Source organism: Sturnira hondurensis, unplaced genomic scaffold, assembly GCF_014824575.4.
Source record: "Sturnira hondurensis isolate 20B ecotype Veracruz unplaced genomic scaffold, ASM1482457v3 Scaffold0011576, whole genome shotgun sequence".
Lineage (NCBI taxonomy): Eukaryota > Metazoa > Chordata > Mammalia > Chiroptera > Phyllostomidae > Sturnira > Sturnira hondurensis.
In genome coordinates, this window is record NW_028084207.1 from 394,413 (window position 1) to 413,224 (window position 18,812).

General features: G+C 36.4%; 1 protein-coding gene across 1 annotated transcript in view; it reads right to left on the reverse strand.

The window, feature by feature from the left end:
• LOC118996745 (transcriptional regulator ATRX) overlaps positions 1–7,689 on the reverse strand; it is a 52,704-nt gene extending 45,015 nt beyond the window's left edge. The window contains exon 1 of the mRNA XM_037060298.1: positions 7,512–7,689. The gene's annotated coding sequence lies outside the window, so the exon portion shown is untranslated. The remainder of the gene's footprint in view (positions 1–7,511) is intronic.
• Positions 7,690–18,812: the final 11,123 nt, after the last annotated feature.

Consider the following 18,812-nt stretch of genomic DNA (forward strand, 5'->3'; position numbering starts at 1 on the left):
CATTTTAAAAAATAATTTATTTACTTTTAGAGAGAGGGGAAGGGAGAGAGAAAAAGAGGGAGAGAAACACTGATGCGAGAAGGAAACATTGATCAGCTGCCTTCTATATGCTCCCCAACCAGGAACCAAACTCACCACCCAAGGAAGTGCCCTGGCCAGGAGTTGAACAAGTGACCTTTTGCTTTGCAAGACAATACCCAATCAACTGAGCCACACCTGTAAGGGTGATACTATGGACATTTTAACATGCTTTTATTTATTTGTATCTTCTTGGATTTCTTACTTTATCGTCTTGTAATTTTCCAAATACTGCTCTTTTATCTTATTGGTTAAATATATTCCTTGGTATTTTATTTTAGTTTTTGCTGCGATTGTAAATGGTACTGATTTCTTAATTTTTCGATCTTGTAGTTCATTATTGGTACAAAAATACAATAGATACCTGAATATTAATTTTTGTATCCTGCTATTTTACTAAATTAATTCATCAGTTCTAGTCATTTTTTGGTGGGATCTGTAGGGTTCTCTATATACAGTATCATGTCATCTGCAAATAATGAGTTTTACTTTTCCCTTTCCAATTTGGATGTCATTTATTTCTTCTTTTTGTCTGACTGTGGCTAGGATTTCCAATACATTGCACTAAGTAAAAGTAGACAACCCAATCCTTTTCCTGACCTTAAAGAAAACGCTTTTAGCTTTTCCCCATTTAGAATGATGTTAGCTGTGGGTATGTTATATATGGCCTTTATTATGTTGAAGTATGTTCCCACTTTGCTGAGAGTTTTTATCAGAAACAAGTGATGGAATTTTTCACATACTTTTTTTCATCTATTGATATATGATTCCTACTGTGTACACATACATATTCTTTATCCAGTCAATTAATGAAGGATACATCAACTGTTCACAAGTCTTGGCCACCATGAATAATGAATGCTGCAATGAACATATGGGTCCATATATCTTCCCAAATGTCTTCAAAATTGGGGGGTAGATAACAAAGAAGAGAGGTTGCTAGTTCACATGGTAACTCTATTCTTAATTTTTTGAGAAAAAGAATTAGAATATTAGAATTTTGGAGGAAAAAGAATAGAAAATTTTAAAATATATTTGAAATATATATAACATTGTGTAAAACTGAGGTGTACCACAGGTCAATTCAACATTTACATGTTACAATAGGATTGCCACTGTAACAACAATTAGCACCTTGATCGCATTCCATAATTATCATTTTTTAGTGGTTAGAATAATTAAGTTCTAGTCTCTGAGCATGTTTGATTATGATAATTAAATACTGTTTGTTACCTATATTCACTAACTGGTTCACACACTATGGAAAACAATATAGAGATTTCTCAAAAAAATTAAAACTAGACCTACTATGTAATCCAGCAATTCCACTTCTGGGTTTATACACAAGAGAAATAAAAAATGGGTGTCAGTGGGATGTATGCACTCCCATGTCTATTGCAATATCATTCACAATGGCCATAACAGGGAAATAACCCAAGTGCCCATCAATATATGAATGGAAAGAGAAGATATGGTGTATACACACTATATATATACATATTAAGCTGAGAAAGAGGAAAATTCTGCATATGAACCTTGAGTATATTATCCTGAGACAAGTCACTTACATGTGGAATCTAAAAAAGCTAAACTCATAAAAACAGCAGGTTTTTCATAAGAAGTCATGGAGGCCAGAAGAAAGTAGTACAATATGTTTCAAGGGCTAGAAAAAGAGCGGCCACACCAAAATTCTATATCCAGCTAAAACACCCTTCAAAACAAAGCAGTCATCAGGGAATTCTCAGATGAAGATACTCAGAGACTGTTGCCAGTAGCTCTGCCCTGAAAAAATGACTAAAAATGTTCTCAAAAAAGAAAGGAAATGATCAAAGGAATGCTGAAACATTAGGAAGGAAGAAACAACAATGAAAAGAATAAAACATATGAGTGGGTAAAATATTTTTCTTTATGTTTTCAAAATTAAGCTTGATGGTTAAGAAAAATTATTACACTCTCTGATGTGTCAATATATTTATGTAGATAAATATATTACATGATGTATAAGCCATACCTAATAAATATATTATGATTAATAAATCAAATCTAATAAATGTTAGATTATATTAGATATTAAATATGTAGATAGTTATAACTGAGGGAGACAAAGGGATTAAAGGAACAAAGTTTCTCTCAAATCAATAAATATATCCTCAGGTGAGGATTAAAAAATACCATATCATTTACAAATACTTAAAAAATGAAATATCTAGGTATAAATCTAACAAAATATATACAGGGCTTAAAAACTACACAACATTGACCAAAGAAATCAAAGATCTACATAGAGAGATACTATGTTCACGGAAGACTCATCAGAGCGAAGATATTAATTCTTCCCTAATTGGTAACAGGTTTTTAAAAAATTTTATTTATTTATTGTTAGAGGGGAAGGGAAGGAGAGAGGGACAGAAATATCAGTGTATGGTTGCCTCTGCCGGGGACACACAATACATTGTGTGTCCCCTGCCAGGAACTGGCCTGCAACCCAGGTATGTGCCCTGACTGGGAACTGAACTGCGATCCTCTGGTTCGGAGGCCCATGGTAACAGGTTTAATGCACTGTTGTTTAGATCCTTGCAAGATCTTTAAAGATACAGGTAAGAGGCTCTGGCTGGTGTAGCTCAGTTGATTGAGTGTGGGCCTGTAAAGTAAAGGGTCGCTGGTTCGATTCCCAGTCAGGGCATATGCCTGGGTTGTACACCAGGTCCCCAGTAGGGGACACATGAGAGGCAACCACACACTGATGTTTCTCTCCCACTTTCTCCTTCCCTTCCCCTCTCTCTAAAAATAAATGCATGCTTCCTCCCCTTAAAAAAAAGGTATAGATAAGAGTATTCCAAAATTTATATATAAAGGCAAAGATTAAAATTAGACTAGCTAAAAGAATTTGGGAAAGTTAGAATAAAGTAGGGGATATCACTTGACCTATTACTAAGACTTACTATATAGCTACAATAATTAAGACTGTGGTACTGGCAAAGGAAGGGTCATGGGGAATAGAAGAGCAAGTACAGTCAATTGGTTGGAGACAGCTTTTTCAACAAATGATGTTAGACCAAGTGGACATTAACAGTCAAAAGAAAAAAGAAGAGAAAAATAAACTCCAGCTAAAGTCTCACATCTTATGCAAAAATTAATTCAAAATGCAGCTCACAATTAAATGTAAAATGTAAAACTATAGCACTGCTGTTGTGATCCTTGCAAGATTTTTAAAGATATAGGTAAGAGGCCCTGGCTGGTGTGGCTCAGTGAGTTGAGCACAGGACTATGAAGGAAAATGGTCAACAGTTCAATTCCCAGTCAGGGCACAAGCCTGGGTTGCAAGCCAGGTCCCCATATGGGGGCGTGTGAGAGGCAGCTGATTGATGTTTCTCTTACACATTGATGTTCCATTACTCTTTCTCCCTCCCTTCTCCTCTGTCTAAAACTAAATAAATGAAATCTGTAAAATATGTAAAACTATAAAATGTTTAGAAGAAAATCTTTAAATTAGGATCTAGGGCTTTGGTAAGAGTTCTTAGACTTGACATAAAAAATAAAAACAAAAATATGGATAAACTAGACTTCATCAAAATTAAAAATGTTTGCTACGTTAAAGACCTTGGGAGAGAATCAGAAAACAGAGCATACGAGGGAGAACCAAAAAAATCCAGAATTATCTTCTGGAGGATGGTCCCCTTGTGGTATAGACTTTCCCCACTAGGTAGTACTCTAGGAATCCATCTGTATCAGTGTATCAGCTGGCATTGTCATGAGAGATTGTGTTCGGCTTCAGGAAATTTTTTGGAAGGCCTTTTCAATGTGTTTGCCCATTTCATGATGGGTGATTTACGAGTGTTGAGTTCTCAGCAGTTTTTGACCAAAAATGCCTTGACCCCCATGCTCCACCCTCTCTATTCACTGGATCTCACCCAAAGTGACCTTTTTGTTTCAGTTGAAGGGTTATCAGCTGAGGGGGGAAGAATGGGGAAAAGGTACAGGGATTTAGGAGCATAAATGGCAGGTACAGAATAGACAGGGGGATATTAGGAACAGTACAGGCAATGGAGAAACCAAAGAACTTACATGCACAACTCATGGACATGAACTATGGGAGGGTACTGCTGCAGAGAATGGGGGTACCAGGTGAAGCGGGGCAAAGGGGGAAATTGGTTTGTTTTTCACAACTATAATAGCATAATCAATAAAAAATATATATATAAATAAATAATATAAAGAATTTTTAAAACTCAACAATAAAAAAAGCAGGCAATCTACCCTGGCTGGGTGGTTCAGTTGGTTGGAACATAGTCCTGTAAAGGTTGTGGGTTCAAGGCCCGGTCAGGGTATGTATGAGAGACAACCAATAAGTGTTTCTCTCTCTGTCCCTTCCTCTTTCTCTAAAATCAACAGACATCTTAGGGTGAGGATTTTTCAAAAGAAAAAGAGCAAGCAATCCAATTGGAAAATGAACAAAGACATGAAGAAACATTTCACCAAAGAGGATAATACACATGTGGCAAATACACATCAGAAGACAGTTCAATATAACCAACCATAAGAGAAATGCCAAATACAACCATGATGATATACTACTTACTACATACCTATCAGAACATCTAAAATGAAAATCAGTGATAACATGAAATGCTGGTGAGGATGCAGAAACTTGATCTCTCAAACTTTCCTGGTGTGAATAAAAAATGGTACAGCCACTCTGAAATCTGTTTGGCAGTTTCTTTAAAAAACTAAATAGTCGCTTACTACGTAACCTATCAATTGCATTCCTGGGCATTTATCCTAGAGAAATGAAACCTTAGGTCCACACAAAATTAGTACATAATGTTCATAACAGGTTTATCAGTACTAGCCAGACCTGTAAACAACTAAAATGCCATGCAATAGATGTACAATTTGTATTAAATAAACTGGTATATCCCTACCATGGAATACGACTCTGTAATAAAAAGGAACAGACTATTGATATATGCAACCTGAATGGAACTAAAGGGCATTATGCTGAGTGAAAAACACCAATCTCCAAAAATCACACATAGGATAATATAATTTATACAACACTTTCAATTTGACAAAATTATAAAGATGGTGAACAAATTAGTTATTGCCAGGAGGATGGGATAATGGCCAGGTTGGTGATAAGAATGGGTGTGACTATAAGAGAACAATCTCTGCAGTGATGGAATATTTCTGTACCTTGACTGCAGTGGTGGTTATAGGAATCTTTACATATGTGATAAATATGTATATACACTGATATATTCAAGTATGTAAGACATTTGTTCTCAAAAATATTAGGTGATGGATTCACAGGCCCTCTCTATACTATCTTTGTAAGTCCTAGTGAATCTATAATTATTTATAAATAAACAGTTAAAAACCCTATGCAATATCATTATCAGTATTAAAATTCAGTATCAAGCTAAATAAGCACCCTTAGACTGTTGAAAACTATCTTCTGGGCACATAAGACAATATTAGAAATGGTCATTATCTCTAAGTTTTACCTTAATGTATTTTTCAACTGGAGTGCCATAAACAAATATTGTATTTATGTTTTATTTTCTGAAAATTATTGAGTTGTGAAAAAATAGAACACAGACAGCAGTCTTAATCTATAACATTTGTGAATATAATCCAGTCAGGTTTAGATACTCAAGAGTAACCCATCGAAGACATGATATGTATGTATATAAAATGAATTTGAATTAGAGACACTTTTTGGCTTATTATTTGTGAGGGGTGGGGGTTAATTTGCTAGCGAGTAACCCAAGCTGACAGCTCAGGATCCACATTTCAATGTCGTTCCTTACTGCTAATAAAATATGAAATGTTATGACAGAAATCATATGCTATTGTGGTACTTACAAATTTGGGAAACTGAGAAAGTCGATGGTTTAGTTTCAGTTTGACAAATTAAATTATGGTTACTCAGTTAATAAAATTACTCCTTCACACAAATAATAATTTTTAAAAACACAGTAAACAGAATATAATAGTGTACCTATTCTTTTTTTTAGAGAGAGAAGAGAAGGGAGGGAGAGAAACACTGATGTGAGAGAGAAACATAACATCTATTGGTTGCCTCTAGTATGCACCTGACCAGAGACCAAACCTGCAACCCAGGCATGTACCCTGACCAGGAATCAAACTGGTGACCTTTTGCTTTGTGGGACAACACCCAACCAACTGAGCCACACCAGCCAGGGCTGTACTATTCTTTAAATAGTCATTTAAACATATACTTTTATAACTTTACACTAAATGTATGAATTAAAAAAAAACATGGTACATTTACACAATGGAATACTACACAGCAGAGTGAAAGGAGTTCCTAACCTTCACACCAGCATGAATGGAACTAGAGAGCATTATGCTAAGTGAAATAAGCCAGGCGGTGAAAGACAAATACCATATGATCCTTATGATTTTCTTAGTAACATTTTTTCTCTAGCTTACTTCATTGTAAAAATACAGTACATTTACATACAAAAATATGTGTTAATTGACTTCTTGTGTTATCACTAAGGCTTCCAGTCAACAGTAGCCTATTAGCAGTTAATTTGGGGGGAATTCAAAACTTATAGGTGCATTTTCAACTGTTGGTGCCCCTAACTATCAGACTGCTCAAGAGTCAACTATATATGACTCAAACTTCTAAAATAAATATAAGAGATCAGGAATACTTTGTTAACATCAAACCCTGTTAACAAATTTGTCACCAAAGATCATAGAAATGGCAAATAAGCACATGAAAAGATACCCTACATTAATTGTCATCACGGAAATACAAATTAAAATCACATGAAATAGCATGTGATTGTGTACCCATTAGAATGGACAAAATAATTTTTAAAAAACACAGTAATACCAAGTGCTAACCAAGGATGAAGAGCAACTGGAATACACACTGCTGGTGAAAATGAAAAAATTGTACAAGCACTTCAAAAATTGCCAGTTTCTTACAGAGCTAAACATAAATGTACCATACAACCCAGGAATTGCACTCCAGGATTTTCATTTCACTTAGGTAAATATCTATGGATCACACAAACATTTACACATGAATGCTTAGAGCAACTTTAATTCCAAAACCTAGAAACAACTTAAATGTCTATCAAGTACAAATAAATTGTAATACATCTATAGAATGGAATATTACTCAACAATAAAAAGGAACAAACTACTGACATAGATAGCAGTACGGATGAATCTCAAATGTATTCTGCTTTGTGAACGCAGTGAGACTCAAAACGTTACAAACTGCATGATTCCATGAGAGAATTTTCTCAAGGGGTGATGAAATCATTTTATATCTTGAGTGTATCTTATAATTGTCAAAAAGTGTATAAGCATACACTAAAAAGAGTAATGATTACTGTATGTAGATTTAAAATTATTTTTAATAGCTCTACAAAAGGGAAAAGGTTTCCTACCTCACATTGGTCTCATCATTAAATTCTTCAGCCCATTTTTTCCTTGACTGTGCAGTAGTAGAACCATCTAAACGGTAATAGTCAATGTTTCTGAGCCACTTCCCTTCACCTGAAAATTTAATAAGAAAAAGAGATTTGATGCATCCTTTTCTTCCTTGCTTACCATTTGAAAGCTCGTCATATATATTCTATTTGCATAGCAAAACAATTTTTAATCAAATGGTAATTCATTGTATTGCAAATAAATTCACCACACACTTCCTTCTAACAGATACTGAAAAACAAGAATACTTTAAAAACTATCATCATTTACATGTGAATTTAATGTTTCCTTGATTAGAATTCTTTAAAACTGTCGAAATATGTTCAGTTGCATTATGTCCATAAAGTTTGGTTTCAATTAAATCTGTAAACATCCAGGTTTTCACCCTTCTTACTAACAAATTGATACTGATCAGATATAAAACAGAGACATATAATACAATTATTCACTCACTGAAAATATATTTACTGAATGTCTGTTATGTGCCAAAACTATTCTATAGACTACCAACAAATACCGGCACATGTTCCAATTTTATATCAATTGTGTGTGTGTGCGTGTGTGTGTGTAAGAAAGGAATACAACTTTATAAGTTAAACACTGTTCAGACACATTGCCTTTTGCACAGTGAGGTGAAATTTTACCCAATGCTTAGAATGGTACAAAATTATGAAAGGTTTAAATGCTTATGACATAATCTCAGACATAATTTTATTCTGATTCTTTAATTTTCAACATAATACTATTTAACACTCTAGAGTCTTAACATAAAAAAATTGGCAAAACTGAGATGTATATATTTCAGCAAACTCTTTTTACTTAAAGAATTAGTTCATTAGTTCAAAATGTGCTTTTTGACATGTTTATTACATACCTACATCTTCACCTATACATCGACATCCTAAAATTTCCTTGCTAAAAATTCAGTAATGGCTATGAAAGGCAATTTCTTTATTTAAGTTTATTTCTTTCAAGTGGATAAAAAGGCATACACAGCTAAGAAAAAAAGAATTTGACACAGATGGTTAGATAACAAGATAAGGGACTGAAGTCACATTTGCATTAACTGTTCAGTTAGCAGGATAATTATTAAAGTAAATATGCTAATCATAACTGAAAAGAGTATACAAATACTTTAATAAGCATTTCAAGATACTTTTTCATGATAATAAAAATGAACATTCTGTACTACTACTAATGCAAATCCAACATAAAAAACTATGATACAGTGGTATAGATTAGTAATCAAAAATAAACACTTTAGAATCAGACTCCCTGAGTTTAATCCCAATTTCATCATTTATTGGCATTTTCTCTTAAGGAATTACTTAAGGAAATAATTAAAGTCCTTGTGTCTCCCTGTTTTTATCTTTAAAAATGAGGGATAACCAAAGCACCTATTGCATAGGATTGCTGTTTATTAAATGAATACAAGAAGAAAAAACACTTAGAAAGTGTCTTTCACACAGTAACTAGATTACGGAGTACTTATTAATATTATCACTCACAAGTCCAGAGCGAACCATATCTGGCTCTACTATGGCACGTGTATGTGTTAGACCCTCTCTCTAACACGATTTCCTATAACACCTCTTGAACCTTACTTCAGCACAGCACTAGTAGTCATCACGGTAGTAGTAATAGTAGTAGTAGCAGCAGCAGAAGTAGTACTAGGTACTCAAAAAATAAACTGAATTAATTAGTGGTTAAAGCAAATATTTGCTGAAAACAATTTACATAATCAGATACGCACTAGCAAGCATATGGAAAAATATTCAACCTTATCAGTGGTCAGATAAATATAAATTAAACAAAAAGAACCATTCTTACCCATAAAAGATGAAGCAAATATAATTATAGTACTACAGGTATATAGTAAAATTGGCATTTCCCACTTTTTCACAGTGGTAGAGTTACTTGATATAACTTTTTTGGTAATACAGCCTTTAAGATAATGAAACACTGTCAGAACATAAAATCTAACTAACAAAACTAATGCATAGTAATAATAGAAAAATGTATTTACAGTTCTGATCAAGGTGGTAGAATAGGAAAAATGGTGTGCTTATCCCCTTCCACAACCACATCAATATTACAACTAAATTATAGAACAGCCACGTTGAAAACCACCAACAGACTTTTTGAACAGAACTCCTATAACTAAGGATATGAAGAAGGAGTCATGTCCAGACTGATAGAAGGGGCAGAGAGGCAAAACTGGCTGGATAAACTGGCTGTGGAGGTAATCCCTGGGATGCAAAAGGTGCCCGCTCCACACTAGACACCGCAGCCCAGAGCACCCATGCCAGTAAGAAGAGTCTCCACAACATCTGGGTGTGAAAATCAGGGAGAATTCCATCTGAATGAGACAGACAGCTGCTGTAGACCCATGTGTCCTCTTGAAGCACCACACAGAGAGCCACAAACACTTGCCCTAAGCTCCAATGAAGGGATGGCAGGTAGAAACGCACCAGGGACATTAAAAAAGGAACTCAATTGCTCTGGCTGGTGTAGCTCAGTGGATTGAGTACAGGCCTGTGAACCAGACAATCGCGGTTCGATTCCCAGTCAGGGCACATGCCTGGGTTGCAGGCCAGTTCCCAGCAGGGAATGCACAAGAGGCAACCATACATTTATATTTCTCTCCCTCTCTCTTTCCCTTCCCCTCTAAAGATAAATAAATAAAAATAAAAAAAGGAACTCAATTTTTTGGCTTCAGAGATGACTGCAGTGGCAGCTTGCCCTGGAGAGAAGTATGGGCAGTCACCATTGTTCCTCTGAAGCCTTCCCCGCTCACACCCTGCAGGTGTGGGCAAGTGCCAGATCTGAGTCTCCATTAACTTAACTCTAGTCACCACACCCCAAGATTCCCTGAAACCAGGTCACACCCAGCTAGCACACCTTCCAGAACCTCTTTCAGCAGCTGTTCACACAAGCAGCCCACCTCCAGCTATGCTAGACTTTCGTAAAATATCAAAACTCTATTAAGTTTGCAGCAAAGCCTCTTCTAGGCATATCCAACACAGCACAGGCAGCCAACAACCACAGATTATTTTGTAGCTCCTACCAGGTGGCCCCAGGCCAGGCACAGGCAGCAGATAAACCTGGCTTGCATCCAGGGCCCAACCCAACAGGCACCAGAACTAACACACTTGATGGCTAACTTTAGACAACACCAGAGCATCGCATAATTAGCTGCATAAATGACACCCAAATGGTGAACTCAGCAAGCACCAGAGCACAGATAAAGTTACTTACCCTCCCTGCAGTGAGCCCCAATACAACAGCTTGTTCACTGTAGTCACAGATGCTTTTCACAGCCAGTCAGCATGAAGAACAAGCCCAGGTACATGATGTGCCAACAGCAATCAAGGCTCAATAACAACGGCACACACAATCCACACAAGGAATATCTTCGGAGCATCCAGCTCAGGTGGCAAGAGAGACAGCAAGACTGGGCCTTATAAAACACCTACTATATAAGGCCACCATACCAAGCCTCAGAGACGTACCAGATCTACCTAACACATAGAAAGAATCACAGGGAGTCAGCCAAAATGATGGGACAAAAAAGGTGGCCCAAAGGAAAGAACAGGGTAAGAGGACAGAAACAAAAAACTAAACAAAAAGGAGGCAAGCAATCTACCAGATACGGAGTTCAAAACACTGCTTTATAACAATGATCAATGAACTTAGCAAACAAACAGACGAACTCAATGAGAACTTATACAAAGAGATTAAAACCATAAAAAATAAAGTCAGAAAGGAAGAATATATTACATGGAATCAACAGATCAGATGAAGCAGAAGAATGAACCAGCAATGTGTAAACAAGGTAGCAGAAAGCGTCCCATTGGAAACAGTAAAAACAAACAAAAAAAAGTTAATGAGGAGGTTTAAGGGACAGATGGGACAACATCAAGTGTAACAACATTCACATCAACTAAGGTATCAGAAGAAAAAAAGAGAGCAAGAGATTGAAAACCTATTTGAAAGAATAATTACTAAAGATTTCCCTGAACTGGAGAATGAAATAGATATATAAGTCCAAGAAACACAGGGAACACCATACAAAATAAATTCAAAGAAGCCCACACGAAGACACATCACAATTAAAACGCCAAAGGTTAAAGACAAAGAGAGAATCCTAAAAGCAGCATGAGAAAAGCAAGTAATTACCTACAAGGGAGCTCCCATAAAATTGTCAGTTGATTTCTCACAAGAAACTTTACAGGTCAGAAGGGATTGGCAAGAAATATTCCAAGTGATGAAAACCAGGGACCTACAGCCAAGATTATTCTTCCCAGCAAAGCTATCATTTAAAATTGATGGGCAGATAAAGAGCTTCCAAGACAACAAAAACCTAAAGGAGTTTAGCAACACCAAACTAATTTTATATAAAATGTTAAAGGGTTTTCTTTAAGGAGAAATAGAACATAAAAATATGAACAGTAAAATGGCAATAAATATGCATCTATCAACAAAAGGATCCAATAAAACAAAATAAATGAACAAGCACAGAAGGAACTGAATCACAGACACAGAGAACATTTTGATGATTGCCAGATGGGAGGAGATTTGAGGGAATGGGTGAAAAAGGTGAAGGGATTAAGAAATCCAAATTTGTTGTTACAGAATAGTCATGGATTGTCAAGTATGGCATAGGGATATAGTCAATAATAGTTTAATAACTACACATGGTGTCAGATGTGAGATTTATCAAGATGATCACTTACTTATTAAGTTATGTAATGTCTAATCACTGGGGTGTACACCTGAAACTGATATAATAATGTATGTCAACTATAATTGAAAATAAAAAACAATTTAAATAATTAAAGGAGAAATAAAAAGGTTCCGAAACAAGAAAAAACTAAAGAAGTTCATTAGAAACAAACAAGTATTAAATTTTACAGGGACTTCTTTAAGAAGAAAGAAAAGCCAGGAATACAATTATAAAGAAAAAAATGGCAATAAATATGTACCTATCAATAATCCCTTTAAATGTTATTGATTTAAAGGCTTTAATCAAAAGACAGAATGGATAAGAAAACCAAACACAAATATATGCTCTCTACAGAGACGCACCTCAGAATGAAAGACACAAACAGACTGAAAGTGAAGGGATGATAAAAGATGTCTCATGCAAATGAAAATTTTAAAAAGCTGGGGAGTAATATTTATATCAAACAAAACAGACTTTGAAGCAAAGGTTATAATAAGAGACAAAGAAGGATATTATATAATGTTAAAGGGATCAATCCAACAAAAGAATATAACCCTGGTAAACATTTACACATCTAATACATAAGCACCTAAATATATAAAACAAATATTAACACCTATAAAAGGAGAGACTGACTAATACAGTCATAGTACTGGACTTCAACATCCCATTGACATCAATGGATAAAGCATCCAGACAGAAAACAATGGGGAAAACAGCTACCTTATAAGACACATAAGACCAAATTGAGTTCATTGAGGTTTTCAGAGAATTTCATCCTAAAGCAGCAAAATACACATTCTTTTCAAGTGCACATGGAATACTTCCCAGGACACACCATATGTTAGGCCACAAAATAAGTCTCAATAAATTTCAGGAGACTGAAATACTAACAAGCATCTCTGATTGTGTGGTTTGAGATTAGAAATCAACTATGTGAAGAAAACTGAAAAAACACCACATATACACTTGGAGGGTAAACAAGATGCAACTAAATATTGAATGGCTTAACAACAGGATCAAGGAAGAAATCAACAATCACTTTGAGACAAATGAAGATGAAAACACAATACCCTATTTTATGGGGCACAGGCAAAGCAATTCTGAGAGAAGTTCATAGAAATATAGGCCTGCCTCAAGAAAAAAAGAAATTTCAAATAAACAACCTAACCTTACACTTACAAGAAACAGAAGGAACAAAAGCAAAGCCCTAAGTGAGTAGATGCAAGGAATACACATCAGAGCTGAAATAAATGAAAAAAGAGACAAAAAATAATACAAAAGATCAATGAAACAAGAGATGATTCTTCGAAAAGATAAATAAGATTGCTAAAGCTTTAGCCAGACTCATCAATAGAAAGAGGATCCAAATAAATAAAATCAGAAATGAAAGAGGAGAAATAACAACCGACACCAAAGAAATATAGTACATTGTAAGAATATACTATAAATAATTATATGCAAACAAATTGGCCAATCTGGAAGAAATGTATGAATTCCTAGAATCATATAATCTTCCAAGACTGAATCAAGAAGAAACAGAAAATATGAACAAATAGATAACTACTAACAAAATCAAATGAGCACTGAAAAAACTCCTGACAAACTTAAGTCCTGGACCAGATGGCTTCACAGGTGAATTTTATCATTTAATCAAAGATGATTTAACACCTACTCTCCAACTATTCCGTAAAATTGAAGAGGAGAAAAGGCTCCCAAGCTCATTTCACAAGGCCAGCATTAACCTAATTCCAAAACCAACAAAGATATCCCAATAATGGAAAAGTATAGGCCAATATCCCTGATGAACATAGATGCAAAACATCTCAATAAAATGGTAGCAAAGCAGATCCAACAATACATTAAAACCATCATACACCATGATCAAGTGTGATTTATTCCTGGAATGCAAGTTTGGTTCAATATCCACAAATTAATTAATGTGATATATACCACATAAACAAAATAAAAGATAAAAATTGTATGAACAGATCCAGAAAAAGCATTTGACAAAAACAGCCCCCATTTATGATAAAAACTTTCAGCACCATACGAATAGAGAGAAATACCTCAACATAATAAAGGTGATATGTGAAAACAAACACGTAACATCATACTCAACAAGAAAAAATTAAAAGCATTTCCTTTAACATCAACAGAAACAAAACGTGGATGTCCACTTTCACCACTCTTCTTTAACATAGTGCTAAAAGCCACAGCAATTAGATAAGAAAACAATAGCTTCCGGCCAAGATGGAGGCATAGGTGAAAACACTGTGCCTCCTTGCACAACCAAGTTTAAAGACAACAAAGTTTTAGTAACAAAAATGCAACCAAAACACAGAAAATTGAACTGTACAGAAGTCCGACAACAACGAACCATTCAGCCAGAACAGTGGGAGGGGCGGAGTCAGTGGCGGAGCCGGGTCAAGCAGGAAAGACAGTTGGGTCCGACCGACCCAGGAGTGGAGGCAGAGGCGGTTGGCGATCCCAGACAAGGGGTGGTGACGGGCGGACCCAGTGAGGGTGCAGGGCAGCTGGCTGACTGCAGTGACACATTCGCGCGCAGATAAACCAAGCAAAGGAGCAAACAGTGACACAGACCGCTCAGGCTAGGGCCCCAGTGACAGGAATTAGAGCCTGAAAGCATCAACTGGAAAGACTTTCGGGGTCAAGGGGCCAGGAGAGTTCGTTGGAGAGACCCACAGGGTACTGGAGGGTACACAGTCCCACACACCTGGGAAGCAGCACCAAAAGGGCCCAATTTGCTTGTGGGAAGCCGCAGAAGGGACAGAAATCAGAGAGAGAGGGAAACAAACGCCACTGCCCCTCTCTGACCTCGCCCCCACATACAGCGTCATAACCCAGCGACTTGGGTCGCCCCACCCTCGTGAAGAACTAAGCCTCCGCGCCTCAGACGCATAACAGGTGCAAACAGACCGAAACATTACGGTTTGTGAAGAACAGCCCAAAGCCCCAGACCCAATAATTCTAAGCAACCAAGAGATAGGCAACCTATCAGATGCACAGTTCAAAACACTGGTGATCAGGATGCTCACAGAACTGGTTGATTTTAGTCACAAATTAGAGGAACAAATGAAGGCTAAACTAATTGAAATGAAGGGAAATGCACAGGAAACCAATAGTGATGGAAAGGAAACTGGGACTCAAATCAATGGAGTGGACCAGAAGGAAGAGAGAAACAACCAAACAGAAAAAAATGAAGAAACAAGAATTCAAAAAAAAAAATGAGGAGAGGCTTAGGAACCTCAAAGACATCGTTAAACGGTACAACATCCGAATTATAGGGGTACCAGAAGGGGAAGAGGAACAGCCACGAGTGGAACACTTATTTGAAAAAATAATAAAGGAGAACTTCCCCAATCTGGCAAAAGCAATAGACTTCACGGAAATCCAGGAAGCTCAGAGTCCCAAAGAAGTTGGACCCAAGAAGGAACACACCAAGGCACATCATAATTACATTAGCCAAGATTCAAATGAAGGAGAGAATCCTAGAAGCAGCAAGAGATAAGGCGACAGTCACCTACAAAGGAGTTCCCATCAGACTGTCAGGGGATTTCTCAAAAGAGACCTTACAGGCAAGAAGGGGCTGGAAAGAAGTATTCCAAGTCATGAAATCCAAAGACCTACATCCAAGATTGCTTTATCTAGCAAAGCTTTCATTTAGAATGGAAGGGCAGATAAAGTGCTTCTCAGATAAAATCAAATTCAAGGAGTTCATCATCACCAAGTCNAAGAAGATGAAAAATATTAACAGTGAAAGGACAGCAAACACACAGTTATTAACAACCACACCTAAAACAAAAGCAAACTAAGAGGACAGCTAGATCGGGAGCCGAACCATAGAAATAGAGATCACATGGAGGGTTAGCAACAGGGGATTGAGAGGAGGAGAAGGGGGAGAAGGTACAGAGAATAATTAGCATAGATGGTAGGTAGAAAATAGACAGGGGAGGGCAAGAATACTATGGGAAATACAGAATCTAAAGAACTTGTGACACATGGACATAAACTAAAGGCGGGGAATGATGAGGGAGGGGTGTGCAGGGTGGAGGGGAATGAAGGGGGGAATAGGACAACTCTAATGGCATAATCAATAAAATATATTTAAAAAAAGAATATTGGCCTTGCTGAGTTTTGTAGTGAGACAGCAATGCCCATGCTCATGCTGCTGTATTAGAGCCAATTTATCATTTGTACAAGGAAGTCCTTTTCCCTGTACACTCTCCCTCAGTTAATGGCCCTGTTTCCCCCTCCCTTGTTTGTGTTCTGGTGAAACTCAACCATATTCTTTCTTTACAAATTAGGAGTAGGAGGAAACTTCTCTGACTTGCTATATACCGAAGCTGACAACAAATAAAATAATCAATGGAAAAATCTATAGATGCCATCCTATTAACAAAAAAAACATTTTCCAGCCCTGGCTGGTGTACCTCAGTGGATAGAGTGTGGGCCTGTGAACCGAACAACCATGGTTTGATTCCCAGTCAGGGCACATGTCTGGGTTGCAGGCCAGTTCCCAGCAGGGGTTGAACAAGAGGCAACCATACATTGATATTTCTCTCCCTCTCTCCTTTCCTCTCCCTCTAAAGATAAATAAATAAAATCTTAAAAAAAACATTTTCTATCATCACTATAATTTAACATAGTATTGGAAGTTGTGACCAATATTATGTAAGATCAACATAAAGAAAGGATAGGAAATGTATTCAATATGAATTTTAGAAAGATATATAAATTCCATTACTTGTAGAGAATATAATCATTAACAGATAAACCTAAAAGACTATACAGTCCCATTTTAAAAATTATTAAGACAGTTCAGAAAGCTTTCTATTACTTATGATTAACGATAACACAAAGAACTCAAAACTTATGGTACTCTTGCTATACCTAACTAGAAAATTAAATAGGGGTAAAATATATCCCTTAAAATAATAAAATCAAAAAGTTTCTAGAAAACACAAAATTGTACAGAGAATATTTAAAAACTATTTAAAATACAAGGGATATTTTGACTACATGAAGATATACCATGTCCATACTTGGGGTGATTTAACATGATAATTGTACCATCCACCTCACATTAACTTGCAAATTCAGTGCAGTGCAAAATCAAATTCCAGCAAGACTTCAGGGGAAAGCTGGTAGACTGAATTGTATTTAGATATTGGGAGATATATCCATATCTAAATTATGAAAGATATTTCATGAATTGCTTATTACTCTAAAAATCAACTTGAGAGAGAAGGGCAAAGACAAAGGATTCATCCTATTAGATATTAAGATATACACCCTGGCTGGTGTGGCTCAGTGGATTGAGTACCAGCCTGTGATCCAAAAGGTCTCCTGTTCGATTCCCAGTCAGGGCACATGCCTGGTTTGCAGACCAGGTCCCCATTAGGGGGCACAAGGGAGGCAACTGCATACTGATGTTTCCCTCTCTTTCTTCCACCTTTCCCCACTGTCTAAAAATAAATGAATAAAATCTTAAAAATAAGATATTAAGATATATTTTCTTTTGTTACCTTTATGTTAATTTATTCTTTTTTAAAAATTGCGTTATTGCTGTTCAATTACAGTTGTCTGCATTTTTCCCATATTAAGATATACTTTAAAGCCATAGTAATAAAATGGCCTGGCACCCTTGTAGGAAATAATTAGTAAACAAAGGAACAGAAAAGAGTTCAGGACGGGCCTGTGAGCCAGAGGATCATGGTTCGATTCCCAGTCAGAGCACGTGCTTGGATTGCAGGCCAGTTCCCAGCAGGGGATGCATGAGAGGCAACCATACATTGATATTTCTCTCCCTCTCTCTTTCCCTTCCCCTCTAAAGGTAAATAAATAAAATCTTTAAAAAAAGAAGCCACATGCAAAATCATAAAGGAAAAAAAGGCTTTTTATCACATCGTGATGACAAATTTCTAGTCAACAAAGAATATCATAGACAATGTTAAGTGATGGAAGATCTTTAAATCATCAAACCACAAAGGGATTAATATACCAGAAACCCCATTGGTAAATGGAAAAAGAATATACCTAGCAGGTCACTGAAGGAAAACTCCAAATGGCTACCAAATATATGGAAAGACTCTTAAAATCTCAAATATTCAGAAATATGTCAATCAGCCCTGGCTGGTATAGCTCAGTGGATTGAGCGTGGGCTGTGAACCAAAGAGTCGCTGGTTCGATTCCCAGTCAGGGCACATATCTGGGTTGCAGGCCAGGTCCCCAGTGAGGGCCACATGAGAGGCAACCACACATTGATGTTTCTCTCCCTCTCTTTCTACCCTCCCTTCCCCTCTGTCTAAAAATAAATAAATAAAATCTTTTTAAAAATAAAAATAAATTTAAAAATTTTAAAAAGAAATGGATTTGTTTCGGGAGTTAACTTGGCGAGAATTTTTGTTTCATCTTCTTGAAGGAGCGAGGAGATATTGACAGAGAAATTTAAACAAAATGACTCTCTCTCTTTTCTTTGCAGCAGAGTCACATGGAAGGATCATTTCTT